Raw genomic sequence first — 15367 nt, forward strand, 5'->3', positions numbered from 1 at the left:
GGTTCTTTGTAGGTTAGGGTATTCCAAGGAGAATGTTTATTTGTCTAGTCTTCCTTGGGGAAGGATAGATGTGAGCAGAATGTTGGTGGCAAGGACGCAACTGAACATTTATAAAGTGACTATTATGTACCAGCCACTGTTTAAGGTATTTTGCAAATTTGGTTAATTTGGCCTTCAAAAAGAAGTGAGGATCAGAGACTACAGTAATCTGCCTAAGGTCACTGAATTCCTTTATCTAAGAAGCCTGAATTTAGGCCCAGAAGTCTTTCTGACTTCAGAGCCTATGTACATTCTTCTATGCTGTATTAACTTCCACTTTAAAATCGGACTAGCTTTTATGTATTTGAACTGCATTTTCCTTTCTACCCAATTCATAAAACTTCAGTTGCCTTTCGAGCAAGATTTCTCCTTTGGAATACAGATTGTTGTACTCCAAGTCCCTTCTGTATTCCTTATTTGAGACTCAGATTTGTATGGTGGTTAATAGCATAGACTCTAGAGACTCTGGAGCCAGATATCCTGGGTTTGAATCTTGGCCCTTCCACTTTGTTAGCAGTGTAAACTTGGACAAGTTATTTAGCCTCTCAGTGCCCAAATTTTCTCATCTGTAAAAATAAGATATTTGTAGCTACCTCATAGGGTTCGTGTGGGGACTAAAGTGAGTGAGTAATGTAAAGCACTTAGATGGTACAGTGCCTTGCACATAGTGCTATATAAGTGTTATTATACATGTCCTGTGTGCTTACCTGTAGGCTGCATTCTGTTTCAGAAGAATAGCTAGCTGCCTGGTATGCTCTGTGAGATGCTGAAAGGACCAACTGGAAGAAAACTGTCTCTTGTAATGCACTTTCATGGTGTTCCTTCTGACTTGGTCTGAAATTCTAGCTATTAGAGTTACTGATGGAAAACACAGAGAGAAGGAGGGGGCGCTATCTCCAGAAGGACTCAGCAACTAACTCAAGTTACTAGGAAACTATGTACTCTCTTGTTCTCTGACATTAAACCAGACTTAAATATATCTGATTAAACTGGGGACTGGTAAAGAATGGAGAGGCCTAGCAGGAGGAGTTGTGGCCCACTGCCTCCAGCCCTGCTTCAATCACAAGGCTGTTTGCCTCCTCCACTCCTAGAGGCAAAATTAGCAACCTCCCTACCCCTTGTGTATATATCCTGGGTCACTCGTTGAGCCCTAATTAAAGTTAACGTCCAAATAGTCAGTTTGAACCATATAATTGAGAGTTGACTGTATTATTCCCATTTTAAATATGAGGAAGCATAAAAAGGCTAAATAATTTGCCTTATTTGACAAATGGATATGTGGATATGTGTGGCATTATTGACATTTTGGCACAGATAATTCTCTGTTCTAAGGGGCTATCTTGTGCATTGTAGGATGTTTAATACCTTCCCTAGTCTCTACCAGTAGATACTAGTTGCGCTTACCAGCTGTGCTAACCAAAAATATCTCTAAACATTGCCAAATATTCTGGGCATTTGAGGACAGGGTATAAAATTACCTCCTGTTGAGAACCACTGCCTTAGGTCATAAGCTTGTAAGGTGGGAGCTGGGATTCAAACTCAAGTCTACCTGATTCAGAATCCCATGATTTTTAACATTATGTGAAACTGTTCCTTAGAATGTGACATAGATATGCCCTGAATGGCCAAGCAGAATAAAAGAGTACATGCGACGAGAAGTCAGGTGTGGATGCCCAACTTGACCTAACTCATGATGACTGAAAAACTCGTTATAAATGGCTTCTGACATTAGAGCTTCACACTGCTAAGGGGAATGTAACAAGTGTGAGGCCTTGAGGCCCTTTCTGAAGTGAATTAAAAGAGCTTCCACAGCAGGGACACAAATGTGCAGGTGCTGTAGGAAAACCTTCAGGACATTAGGCTCTTTAACATTTGCTTCAACTACCCAAAGCATTTGAAGTAATTATGCAGAGTTCTGATATGGACCAAAATGCCTGGATACACCCAATCTATTTTATGTTTACTCACCAGAGTGAAGGTACTTGAGGAACGGGGCAGACGTCTAAATTTATTTGAAAATAGTATGGATCTGAGATTCTCCAGGAAATGGACTTAGTTTCCAGAGATGGTTATATTCTACACCCCCTTTCAGTCCTTGAAAAACACTAAGAACAAAACGAAAACAAAAAGAAGGCAAATTTTGGAGCCTGGGACCCTGCATCTAGGCATCTTCCACATGATTTACTGCTCACAGTGCAGGATACAAATAATGGCCATGCCAGCATGTGAAAGCTTAAAATACATTCTAATGAAGATCACACTGTGAGCATTGCCAAAGCAGAATAAAATGCAATCAGGATTTAAATGTAGCTAAAATAATCGCTCGTTGGATTCAAACACACTGATTAATGCCAGAGACACTTATGAAATGATGATGTGTGGTCATCAGTGTTATCTTTCTTGTGGAACACTTTGTACTAAAAGCAATAGAAGAGGACTAATAAACTAAGAAAAGAATCCCTTATTCTATAAAACTAACATGACTCAGATGAAGTGCTTCTGTTACAGATGATCTACATTCCAAGATTGATAGGTTATCAGCATAACTTACTTTGAAATGTGCATGCTCCCAATATTTCTGAAATATTCACCTTTCACAGCATATATTCTCTTGCTTTTCTCATGTCTGCATATAAATGTAAATTTTGTGCTTACTGTATACTCAGCTTTTTTTATTTGAGGAGCCAAAATTAGCTTTAAAGATGTCACTCATATCATTTGAAGAGGAAAACGTGCCTAAATTTAAAAAGAACATTGAAGCAACTGGTAAGCATTCCTTACTTCAATTTCATAAGTTAAGATGGTAGTTAAACAAACACATGTCCACAAAGGCTGACAAAAGACTGGGTCACAAGAGTTACTGATAAGAGTACATGGTAAATACTCTTTATTACTCTACTTTGTTTGAAACACAAAACAATAATGAGCACAACAAAATAAAGCCCACTGTGTGCATCCCTCATATCTCCTGTATATTCTTTCTTTCTCATGAGGTAAGAGTTGTTAGGGAGCAAGCAGAAACTTGTTTATACTCATAAAAACACCTACTGAAACTACCACCCATTGCTAAGAATGAATTGAGTTGATAAAACTGTTTACTTGTTGCTCTTTTCAGATAACACTTTGATGTAGCTGATTTAGTAAGAAAAAGTGCTAGTCATGATAAAATTTCAGCATAGCAATGTAGCATTAACTACACTGTGTCTTTACTAACTATAAATATATTCCCACTATTACCATTGTGTAGCACAAAGAGGAAGAGATTGGGAAGTGACACCTAGATGCTAACCCTGGCTTTATGTGTGTTTACACTTTTACTCTGCTTTCATTTGTAACATAAAACTTGATAAAGACAAAATGAGGAATGTAGCTAAAATAAATGGAATATTGTAGGGACAAAACAATTGGTAGATTTTGTTTATTAAATTATTAATGCAACTAATAGGTTTGGCCTGTTGTAGTACAGTTGGAAGACTACTAGACTAAAAACCAAGAGACCTGGATTCTAGCTGTGGTTCCGTCACTAGTTAGCATGTGATTGTAAACAATTTATTTAGTCTTTCTATGACTCAACTTTTTCATCTTTAAAACGAAGCATTGGATCAGATGATTTAGCTTCAAGTTTCCTTCCCCTCAAACATCTTACATTTCACTGACTTTGGCTTATATAGGAAGACCCAGTCTTGGCCATAGCCAGCTAAGTACTACTTTATTACCATTCATTGTGGAATTGCTACTGGAGTTTAAAAGAGTTCTTTAAGAATTAGCCCAGTATACTTGAAATATAAACTATTTCAGCATGCTGCTCATTGATAAAAAACTAAGCATAGCAGTTCAGGCAACATGATATATTAAACTACTGCACATGCCCTTTTAAAAATTGTTATATAAATGAACCAAAGATAGCCTCTGTATATTGGCCCCTAGGTTGTTTATTCCTACAGAGCAGGCTGACATCCTAGCCCAAATGCCCTCTGGCACCAACTCAAATTTTTACACATCTGGTTGTTTTAAACATCCCCAAATAAGCAGATTTTTAGCCATTTAGAGAGTCTGCCTGTTTTGCAAAGCCAGTGAAACTGCAAGACATCTGTTAGCCACAGATAAGATAAACCCTGTGGCTATAAAGACTCCCAGCCACTGCTGCCCTTCAGAGCGCTCTGACCCAGAGACTCCCTGCAGTGCTGCTGAGCCACATCACCTAGACACGTGGACCTCATCTCTGATTGCCTCTCCTGGAGTTCCCTTGCCCACATTCTCTTCTGGATGGTAACCATGCACCAGCACCAAACCCTTGGGCAGTCTCATGCTGTGAGGGACTTCCAGCATGCATGCAAACCTGTCATTGTGTCACCCAAATAAAGCTTGCATGTGCAACTGCCATATGTGGAAATTAAAAGCACCTAAAGGAAGAAATTTCTAAATAAATAAATGATCCAAATGAGAAACCATAATGGATATTATTAAATACTTATAACTGAAGAATAATGAAATCACTATAAATCAAAACTTGTAGAATGCAGAAAAAGCAGTTAAAGAAGGACATTTATAGCCTAAAAGGAACGTATTTGAAAAGAAATATTTAAAATTACTGAGGCGAGCATTCACTTTGAAAGTTGGACAAAAAACAGTATAAAGCAACCCCCCCCCCCGCCCAAAAATAGAAGTAACTCAGAAAAGCAGATATTAATTTGAAGAAAAGACAGAGAAACAATAGAGAGGATAAAAAACTGAAATACTAAGTATTTGAAATAATTATGAAGATATAGGAACTTCTGGCAATATTGTTGAACAAGTAGAAGGCACAATTAAATAGTATTAGTATGAAAAGGAGGCCATTGTATTGCTTTGGTAGGAACTTTTGAAGTTATAACATTACTATCAATAACTCTATTCCACTAGATAAGAAAACAAAGATGAAATGGAAAAACTTCCAGGTAAATATGTATTAACAAAGTTAGATCAATTTACTCAATTACTCAGAATAGTCCTACAAACATTAAATATACTGAATTAATGTTATTAATCTACTTCTTCTCCAAAGTACCAGGTCCAGAGGGTGTAAAAACGCATGTTTTGGAAACCCTCCAGGAACAGATAATCCCTTTCTTTATTCAAACATTTCCAGAGAATAGAAAAAGGGAGTGTTTTTCCTTATTTTATGGGAAATTTGTGACCCTGATACACCATATTGATAAGAATAATAAAATAAAGGACAATAATAGGCAAATATCAGAAACATAGATGCAAAAATACTGAGATGTATATTAGCAAATATAATCCAGCAACATTATTTTATTTTATTTTTGGCTGCGTTGGGTCTTCGTTGCTGCACGCCGGTTTTCTCTAGTTGCGGCGAGGAGGGGCTACTCTTCGTTGCAGTGTGAGGGCTTCACATTGCGGTGGCTTCTCTTGTTGTGGAGCACAGGCTGAAGGCATGTGGGCTTCAGTAGTTGTGGCACGCCAGCTCAGTAGTTGTGGCATGTGGGCTCTAGAGCGCAGGCTCAGTAGTTGTGGCACATAGGCTTAGTGGCTCCACGGCATGTGGGATCTTCCCGGATCAGGGATCGAACCCATGTCCCCTGCATTGGCAGGCAGATTCTTAACCACTGTGCCACGAGGGAAGTCCCAGCAACATATTTTTAAAAAGTAACTCAAATATATTACATTCTAAAAATTAAGAATGGTTTAATATTAGAGAATCTATTAATAAAATTAACAGAAGAGGGATAAATAGTATCATCTTAAGAGATACAGGAAAAGCTATTAATGAAATTAACATCTAATCATAGCAAACTATTAACTTCTTTAACCTTATCAATGGTATCTATCTACCAAAAACCTATTTAGATATCATAGTGAAATATTAAGTGCATTCTTTAACGTCAGCAAGCGGAAATGCCCATTCTCATCTTTTTCAACATTGCAATAGAAATTCTACCCAGTACAAAAATAAAAGGAAAAAAGAAAAACAGTTATCAGAAAGGAGGGAATAAAAATTCTCCGCATTCAAAGAAGATGATTTAAGTATCTAAATAAAAATCCAAACAAATATTAAGACCAAATATTAAAACTAATCAGCAGTCTTGTTGGACCTAATTATATTTGTTTGTTTTATGGATAAATGATTTTATTTTTATTTTTTATTTTTAAATTTATTAACATCTTTATTGGAGTGTGATTGCTTTACAATGTTGTGTTAGTTTCTGCTGTATAACAAAGTGAATCAGCTATATGTATACATATATACCCATATCCCCTCCCTCTTGAGCCTCCCTACCACCCTCCCTATCCCACTCCTCTAGGTGGTCACAAAACACCTAGAGCTGAACTCCCTGTGCCATGCAGATGCTTCCCACTAGCTATCTATTTTACATTTGGTAGTGTATATATGTCCATGCCACTCTCTCACTTCGTCCCAGCTTACCCTTCCCCCTCCCTGTGTCCTCAAGTCCATTCTCTACGTCTGCGTCTTTATTACTGTCCTGCCCCTAGGTTCATCAGAACCATTTTTTTTTTTTTAGATTCCATTTATATGTGTTAGCATACGGTATTTGTTTTTCTCTTTCTGACTTACTTCACTCTGTATGACAGACTCTAGGTCCATCCACCTTACTACAAATAACTCAATTTTGTTTCTTTTTATGGCTGAGTAATATTCCATTGTATACATGTGCCACATCCTCTTTACCCATTCATCTGTCAATGGACACTTAGGTTGCTTCCATGTCCTGGCTATTGTAAATAGTGCTGCAGTGAACATTGTGGTACATGTCTCTTTTTGAATTATGGTTTCTCAGGGTATATGCCCAGTAGTGGGATTGCTGGGTCATACGGTAGTTCTATTTTTAGTTTTTTCATGAACTTCCATACTGTTCTCCGTAGTGGCTGTATCAGTTTACATTCCCATCAACAGTGCAATAGGGTTCCCTTTTCTCCACACCGTCTCCAGCATTTATTGTTTGTAGATTTTTTGATGATGGCCATTCTGTCTGGTGTGAGGTGATACCTCCTTGTGGTTTTGATTTGCATTTCTCTAATGATTAGTGATGTTGAGCATCCTTTCATGTGTTTCTTGGCAATCTGTATATATTCTTTGGAGAAATGCCTATTTAGGTCTTCTGCCCATTTTTGCATTGGGTTGTTTGTATTTTTGATATTGAGCTGCATGAACTGCTTGTATATTTTGGAGATTAATCCTTTGTCAGTTGCTTCATTTGCAAATATTTTCTCCCATTCTGAGGGTTGTCTTTTCGTCTTGTTTATGGTTTCCTTTGGTGTGCAAAAGCTTTGAAGTTTCATTAGGTCCCATTTGTTTATTTTTGTTTTTATTTCCATTTCTCTAGGAGGTGGGTCAAAAAGGATCTTGCTGTGATTTATGTCATAGAGTGTTCTGCCTATGTTTTCCTCTAAGAGTTTGATAGTGTCTGGCCTTATATTTAGGTTTTTAATCCATTTTGAGTTTATTTTTGTGTATGGTGTTAGGGAGTGTTCTAATTTCATTCGTTTACATGGAGCTGTCTAGTTTTCCCAGCACCACTTATTGGAGAGGCTGTCTTTTCTCCATTGTATATTCTTGCCTCCATTGTCAAGGATAAGGTGGCCATATGTGCGTGGGTTTATGTCTGGGCTTTCTATCCTGTTCCATTGATTTATATTTCTGTTTTTGTGCCAGTACGATACTGTCTTGATTACTGTAGCTTTGGAGTATAGTCTGAAGCCAGGGTGCCTGATTCCTCCAGCTCCGTTTTTCTTTCTCAAGATTGCTTTGGCTATTCTGGGTCTTTTGTGTTTCCATACAAATTGGGAAATTTTTGGTTCTAGTTCTGTGAAAATTGCCATTGGTAGGTTGATAGGGATTGCATTGAATCTGTAGATTGCTTTGGGTAGTATCGTCATTGTCACAATGTTGATTCTTCCCATCCAAGAACATGGTATATCTCTCCAACTGTTTGTATCATCTTTAATTTCTTTCATCTGTGTCTTACAGTTTTCTGCATACATCTCTTGTCTCATTAGGAAGGTTTATTCCTAGGTATTTTATTCTTTTTGTTGCAGTGTTAAATGGGATTGTTTCCTTAATTTCTCTTTCAGATTTTTTGTCTTTAGTGTATGGGAATGCAAGAGATTTCTCTGCATTAGTTTTGTATCCTGCTACTTTACCAAATTCATTGACTAGCTCTAGTAGTTTTCTGGTAGTATCTTTAAGATTCTCTATATATAGTATCATGTCATCTGCAAGCAGTGACAGCTTTACTTCTTCTTTTCCGAGTTTGATTCCTTCCATTTCTTTTACTTCTCAGATTGCTGTGGCTAAAACTTCCAAAACTATGTTGAATAATAGTGGTGAGAGTGGGCAGCCTTGTCTTGTTCCTGATCTTAGAGGAAATGGTTTCAATTTTTCACCACAGAGAACGATGTTGGCTATGGGTTTGTCATATATGGCCTTTATTATGTTGAGGTAGGTTTCCTCCATGCCCACTCTCTGGAGAGTTTTTATCATAAATGGGTGTTGAATTTTGTCAAAAGCTTTTTCTACATCTGTTGAGATGATCATATGGTTTTTCTCCTTCAATTTGTTAATATGGTGTATCACATTGATTGATTTGCGTATATTGAAGGATCCTTGCATTCCTGGGATAAACCCCACTTGATCATGGTGTATGATCCTTTTAATGTGCTGTTGGATTCTGTTTGCTAGTATTTTGTTGATTTTTGCATCTATGTTCGTCAGTGATATTGGTCTGTAGTTTTCCTTTTTTTGTGACATCTTTGTCTGGTTTGGTGTCAGGGTGATGGTGGCCTCATAGAATGAGTTCGGGAGTGTTCCTCCCTCTGTTATCTTTTGGAAGAGTTTGAGAAGGATAGTTGTTAGCTCTTCTCTAAGTGTTTCATAGAATTCACCTGTGAAGCCATCTGGTCCTGGGCTTTTGTTTGTTGGAAGATTTTTAATCACAGTTTCAATTTCAGTGCTTGTGTTGGTCTGTTCGTATTTTCTATTTCTTCCTGATTTGATCTTGGAAGATGAAGTACCATCAGGATTTTGTCCCTTTCTTCGAGGTTGTCCATTTTATTGGCATAGAGTTGCTTGTAGTAGTCTCTCATGATCCTTTGTATTTTTGCAGTGTCAGTTGTTACTTCTCCTTTTCCATTTCTAATTTTGTTGATTTGATTTTTTCCCTTTTTTCCCGATGAGTCTGGGTAATGGTTTATCAATTTTGTTTATCTTCTCAAAGAACCAGCTTTTAGTTTTATTGATCTTTGCTATTGTTTCCTTCATTTCTTTTTCATTTATTTCTGATCTGATCTTTCTTATTTCTTTCCTTCTGCTAACTTTGGGGTTTGTTTGGTCTTCTTTCTCTAATTGCTTTAGGTGTAAGGTTAGGTTTTTATTTGAGATGTTTCTTGTTTCTTGAGGTAGGATTGTATTGCTATAAACTTCCCTCTTAGAACTGCTTTTGCTGCATCCCATAGATTTGGTTCATCATGTTTTCATTGTCATTTGTTTCAAGGTACTTTTTGATTTCCTCTTTGATTTCTTCAGTGATCTCTTGGTTATTTAGTAGCATATTGTTTAGTCTCCATGTGTTTGTTTTTTGTTTTTTTGTTTTGTTTTGTTTTGTTTTTTTTGTTTGTTTTTTTTACAGTTTTTTTCCTGTAATTGATATCTCGTCTCATAGCATTGTGGTCGGAAAAGATACTTGATATGATTGCAGTTTTCTTAAACTTACCAGGCTTGGTTTATTACCCAAATATGATCTATCCTGGAGAATGTTCCATGAGCACTTGAGAAGAAAGTGTATTCTGTTGTTTTTGGATGGAATGTCCTATAAATATCAATTAAGTCTCTCTGGTATTTTTGTGTCATTTAAAGCTTGTGTTTCCTTTTTAATTTTCTGTCTGGATGATGTATCCATTGGTGTAACTGAGGTGTTAAAGTCCCCCACTATTATTGTGTTAATTTCGATTTCCCCTTTTATGGCTCTTTGCATTTGCCTAATGTATTGAGGTGCTTCTATGTTGGGTGCATAAATACTTACAATAGTTATATTTTCTTCTTGGATTGTTCCCTTGCTCATTATGTAGTGTCCTCCTTTGTCTCTTGTAATAGTTTTTATTTTAAAGTCTATTTTGTCTGATATGAGTATTGCTACTCCAGCTTTGTTTTGATTTCCATTTACATGGAATATCTTTTTCCATCCCCTCACTGTCAGTCTGTATGTGTCCCTAGGTCTGAAGTGGGTCTCTTGTAGACAGCATATATGTGGGTCTCGTTTTTGTATCCATTCAGCCAGTCTATGTGTTTTGGTTGGAGTATTTAATCCATTTACATTTAAGGTAATTATCGATATGTATGTTCCTATTACTGTTTTCTTAATTGTTTTGGGTTTGTTTTTGTAGGTCTTTTCCTTCTCTTGTGTTTTCTGCCTAGAGAAGTTCCTTTAGTATTTGCTTTAGAGCTCGTTTGGTTGTGCTGAATTCTCTTAGCTTTTGTTTGTCTGTAAAGGTTCTAATTTCTCCATCAAATCTGAATGAGATCCTTTCTGGGTAGAGTAATCTTGGTTGTAGCTTTTTCCTTTTCATTGCTCTAAATATGTCCTGTTACTCTCTTCTGGCTTGCAGAGTTTCTGCTGGAAGATCATGTGTTAACTTTATGGGGTTTCCTTTGTATGTTATTTGTTGCTTTTCCTTTGCTGCTTTTAACATTTTTTGTTTTAGTTTAATTTTTGATAGTTTGATTAATAAGTGTCTTGGCACGTTTCTCCTTGGATTTATCCTGTATGGGACTCTCTGCGCTTCCTGGACTTGGGTGGTATTTCCTTTCCCATGGTAGGGATGTTTTCAACTATAATCTGTTCAAATATTTTCTCAGACCCTTTCTTTTTCTATTCCTCTTCTGGGACCCCTATAATTTGAATGTTGATGCATTTAATGTTGTCCCAGAGGTCTCAGACTGTCCTCAATCCTTTTCATTCTTTTTTCTTTTTTCTGCTCTGTGGCAGTTATTTCCACTATTTTGTCTTCCAGGTCACTTATCTGTTCTGCCTCAGTTATTCTGCTATTGCTTCCTTCTAGAGTATTTTTAATTTCATTTATTGTGTTGTTCATCATTGTTTGCTCTTACGTTCTTCTAGGTCCTTGTTAAACGTTTCTTGTATTTTCTCCATTCTATTTCCAAGATTTTGGATCATCTTTACTATCATTACTCTGAATTCTGTTTCACGTAGACTGCTTATTTTCTCTTCATTTGTTTGGTGGGTTTTTACCTTCTTCATCTGCTGCATTTTTCTCTGTTTTCTCATTTTCTTTAAGTTACTGTGTTTGGGATCTCTTTTTTGCAGGCTGCAGGTTTGTAGTTCCCATTGTTTTTGGTGTCTGCCCCCAGTGGGTGAGGTTGGTTCAGTGGGTTGTGTAGGCTTCCTGGTGGAGGGGACTGGTACATGCCTTCTGGTGGGTGGGGCTGTATCTCATCCTTCTGGTGTGCAGGACCGTTTCTGGTGGTGTGTTTTGGAGTGTTTGTGAACTTAGTATGACTTTAGGCAGCCGTTCTGCTAATGGGTGTGTTTGTGTTCCTGTCTTGCTAGTTTGGCACAGGGCGTCCAGCACTGGAGCTTGCTGGCTCTTGGGTGGAACTGGGTCTTTGTGTTGAGACGAAGATCTCTGGGAGAGCTCTCTGATTGATATTACATGGGGCCAGGAGGTTTCTGGTGGGCCAATGTCCTGGACTCGGCCCTCCCACCTTGGAGGCTCAGGCCCGACACCTGGCTGGAGTACCAAGACCCTGCCAGCCACACGGCTCAGAAGGAAAGCAAGAAAGAAAACAAAAGCAAGAACAAAAACTAAAACAACAAAATGAACAGACAGAACTCTAGGATAAATGGTAAAAGCAAACCTTTACAGACAAAATCACACAAGGAAGCATATACATACACACTCACCAAAAAAGAAAAGGGAGAAAACACACACACACACACATATATATATATATATACACACACACATATATATATAAAAGGAAGAGAGCAGCCAAACCAACAAACAAATCCATCAATGATAACAAGCATTTAAAAACTAAACTAAAATAAACATAAACCCAGAAATAAATCAGACGCAAAAAGCACACCCCAAGCCTACAGTTGCTCCCAAAGTCCACTGCCTCAATTTTGGGAACATTTGTTGTCTCTTCAGGTATTCCACAGATGCAGGGTTTATCCAGTTGATTATGGGGATTTAATCTGCTGCTCCTGAGGCTGCACTGAGAAATTTCTCTTTCTCTTCTTTGTTCACACAACTTCTGGGGTTCAGCTTTGGTTGTGGCTCTGCCTCTGCACGTAGGCCACCCTCAGGCGTCTTTTTCCCTCCCAGATAGGAGGGAGTTAAAGCAGCAGCTGATTAGGGCTCTCTTGCTCACTGAGGCTGGGGAGAGGGAGGGGTATGGCAGTTATAATTGGAATGGGCGGTGAGCCTGAGGTGGCAGAGGCTGGCGTGACATTGCCACAGCCTGAGGCGTGCCGTGTGTTCTCCCAGGGAAGTTGTCCCTGGATCGTGGAACCCTGGCAGTGGCATGCTGCACAGTCTCCCTGGGGTTGTGGGTAGTGACCTCATTTGCACACAGGATTCTTGGTGGCAGCGGCAGCAGCGTTAGCGGTTCATGCCTGTCTCTGTGGTCTGAACTGATAGTTGCGGCTCACACCCGTCTCTGGAGCTTGTTTAGGTGGTGCTCTGCGTTCTGTGGGCACAGTGGGAAGGAATCCCCTCTCCTCACATACCCAGAAACAAAGGCCTCTTGACTCTTAGGCAGTTCCAAACTTTTTCCCGGACTCCCTCCAGGCTAGCTGTGGTGCACTAGTCCCCTTCAGGCTGTCTTCATGCAGCCAACCCCAGTCCTCTTCCTTGGGTCTGACCTCCGAAGCCTGAGCCTCAGCTCCCAGTCCCCACCCGCCCCGGTGGGTGAGCAGACTGGCCTCTCAGGCTGGTGAGTGCTGGTCAGCACTGATCCTCTCTGCGGGAATCTCTTCACTTTCCCCTCTGCCCTCCTTTTGCTGCGCTCTCCTCTGTGGCTCTGAAGCTCCACTCCCCCGCCCACCCGCCATCTCTGCTTCCTAGTGTGTGGAAATGTTTTCTCCTTCACAGCTCCCTCCCAGAGGTGCGGATCGTGTCCCTATTCTTTTGTCTCTGTTTTTTATTTTTTCTTTTGCTGTACCCAGGTACGTGGGGAGTTTTTTGCCTTTTGGGAAATCTGAGGTCTTTTGCCAGCGTTCAGTAGTGTTCTGTAGCAGTTGTTCCACATGTAGATGTATTTTTGATGTATTTGTGGGGAGGAAGGTGACTTCCATGTCTTACTTTTCTGCCATCTTGAAGGTCTCGGACCTAATGTTAATATATACAAAAGCCAGTAGTGATCCTACACACCAGCAACAGCAACTAGAAATTGCAATTGAAATTTAAAAAAATCATATTCTCAAAAGATTCATGAGGTAACTAGGTGTAAGTCTAATAACTGATGTGTAAGAACTATTTAGAGAAAATTATATTTATAACTTTATTAAGTGTCCAAAGTATAGTGTAAATTAAAGATGCATAATGGTGGAAGGCAAGGATTCAGTATTGTCAAGATATCAATTCTCATTAAATTTACTTATAAATTCAGTGCAGTTACAGTCAGTGACAACTAGTTTTTTCACAGATCAATGGAAAAATGGTGAAGAATTATCAAAACAATTTGAGGAAAAAGAAAGGTCCATTTTAGCTGCTAGTTTCTAAGGCATATTATAAAGGTACAAAACTAAAGTGTCATATTGTGGGGAGGGAGAGAGGGAGGGAGGAGAGAAGGAGGTGGGGTAGAGCGGAAGAAATGGACCAGTAGAACAGAACTGCACATAAATAAGAAATTGGTATATGGCAGAAGTGGCATTTAGATCAGAGGGAAAGGCGGAACTAATCAATAATAAGTTTGGAAATTAAAGTTTTAGAAATAAGTAGTGTTCAATATTCATCATAGTGATTGCTCCAATTTAATTAATGCACATTTTATTATTAACATAAAACTACTTCTTGAATGATCGGAAGACTTATTCAGGTTGTGCATTATTTTTCACTTTCCTCCTTTCTCCTTTCCTCTTGGTCTATTTTTGGGGTAACAGTTGAACTTTAGGGCAGGGAAAGGAGAAAGCACTCAAGTTTCAACATACTGGTTGGAAGAATTTTGAAGTTTTTTTTTTTTTTTTAAATTTATTTATTTTTGGCTGTGTTGGGTCTTCCTTTCTATGTGAGGGCTTTCTCTAGTTGTGGCAAGCAGGGGCCACTCTTCATCGCGGTGCACGGGTCTCTCACTATCGCGGCCTCTCGTTGTGGAGCACAGGCTCCAGACGCGCAGGCTCAGTAATTGTGGCTCACGGGCCTAGTTGCTCCGCGGCATGTGGGATCTTCCCAGACCAGGGCTCGAACCCGTGTCCCCTGCATTGGCAGGCAGACTCTCAACCACTGCGCCACCAGGGAAGCCCTGAAGGTTTTAATTAAACTTCTATTTAGGAAAACTTCCACTTCCTGTGGCAGACTAGCTAATGCTGACCAACTTGCCTACTGAGAACACCTAGAACACCTGGACCAAATGTTTAAAAGCATCTGTTGGAAGACATAGGAAAATTAACTGGTATTGAAGAATTATGGAGTTGAGAACTGGGGAGAAGAAGGAAACTGAGTTCTGCTTTGGGGCAGCTTTTTCTCAAGGGATACTTGTTGATTTTGGAAGAGGCTGTTGAGAGCCTGAGAAGCTGAACACAGTTTATAGGGCTATCTATGGCTCACCACAGAGTGGAAAACTTTGTAAACCCTTTATGCTTTGGGTTCAGACTCCAAAGAATTATAACTTAGATTAAGGGTGAGCTAGAAATACTCTGGCACTCTTGGTGGACTAAAGGTATACTTCAAATAATCTCAAAATGTATAACTGGATTACACTGATCTACATGATTAGTATCCTAGCCCCTTTCCCAGAAGCAAATGCAGGTCCTCTATGGAGAAAGACAACATCATCCCAGGCCTCAGTATATTTTTTATGATGTTAATATACAACAGCCAGTCCACCATAAAAAACCAACCAGGCACATGAGGATAATGAAACAGGGTGACCAAAACCAAACAAATGAACAAAAAGAAAACAATACACAACAAAGAGAGAAACACAGAAAATTCTGATCATAGAATTCTGAAAACCAAACTTTAAAATAACTGCCTTTTAAGATCAAGGATTATAAACAAAAAACATAACAAAACTCTAAAAACTATAAAAGAGAGCCACATAAAAATTTTAAAACTAAGAAATACA

Source organism: Balaenoptera musculus, chromosome X (assembly GCF_009873245.2).
Source record: "Balaenoptera musculus isolate JJ_BM4_2016_0621 chromosome X, mBalMus1.pri.v3, whole genome shotgun sequence".
Taxonomy (NCBI): Eukaryota; Metazoa; Chordata; class Mammalia; order Artiodactyla; family Balaenopteridae; genus Balaenoptera; species Balaenoptera musculus.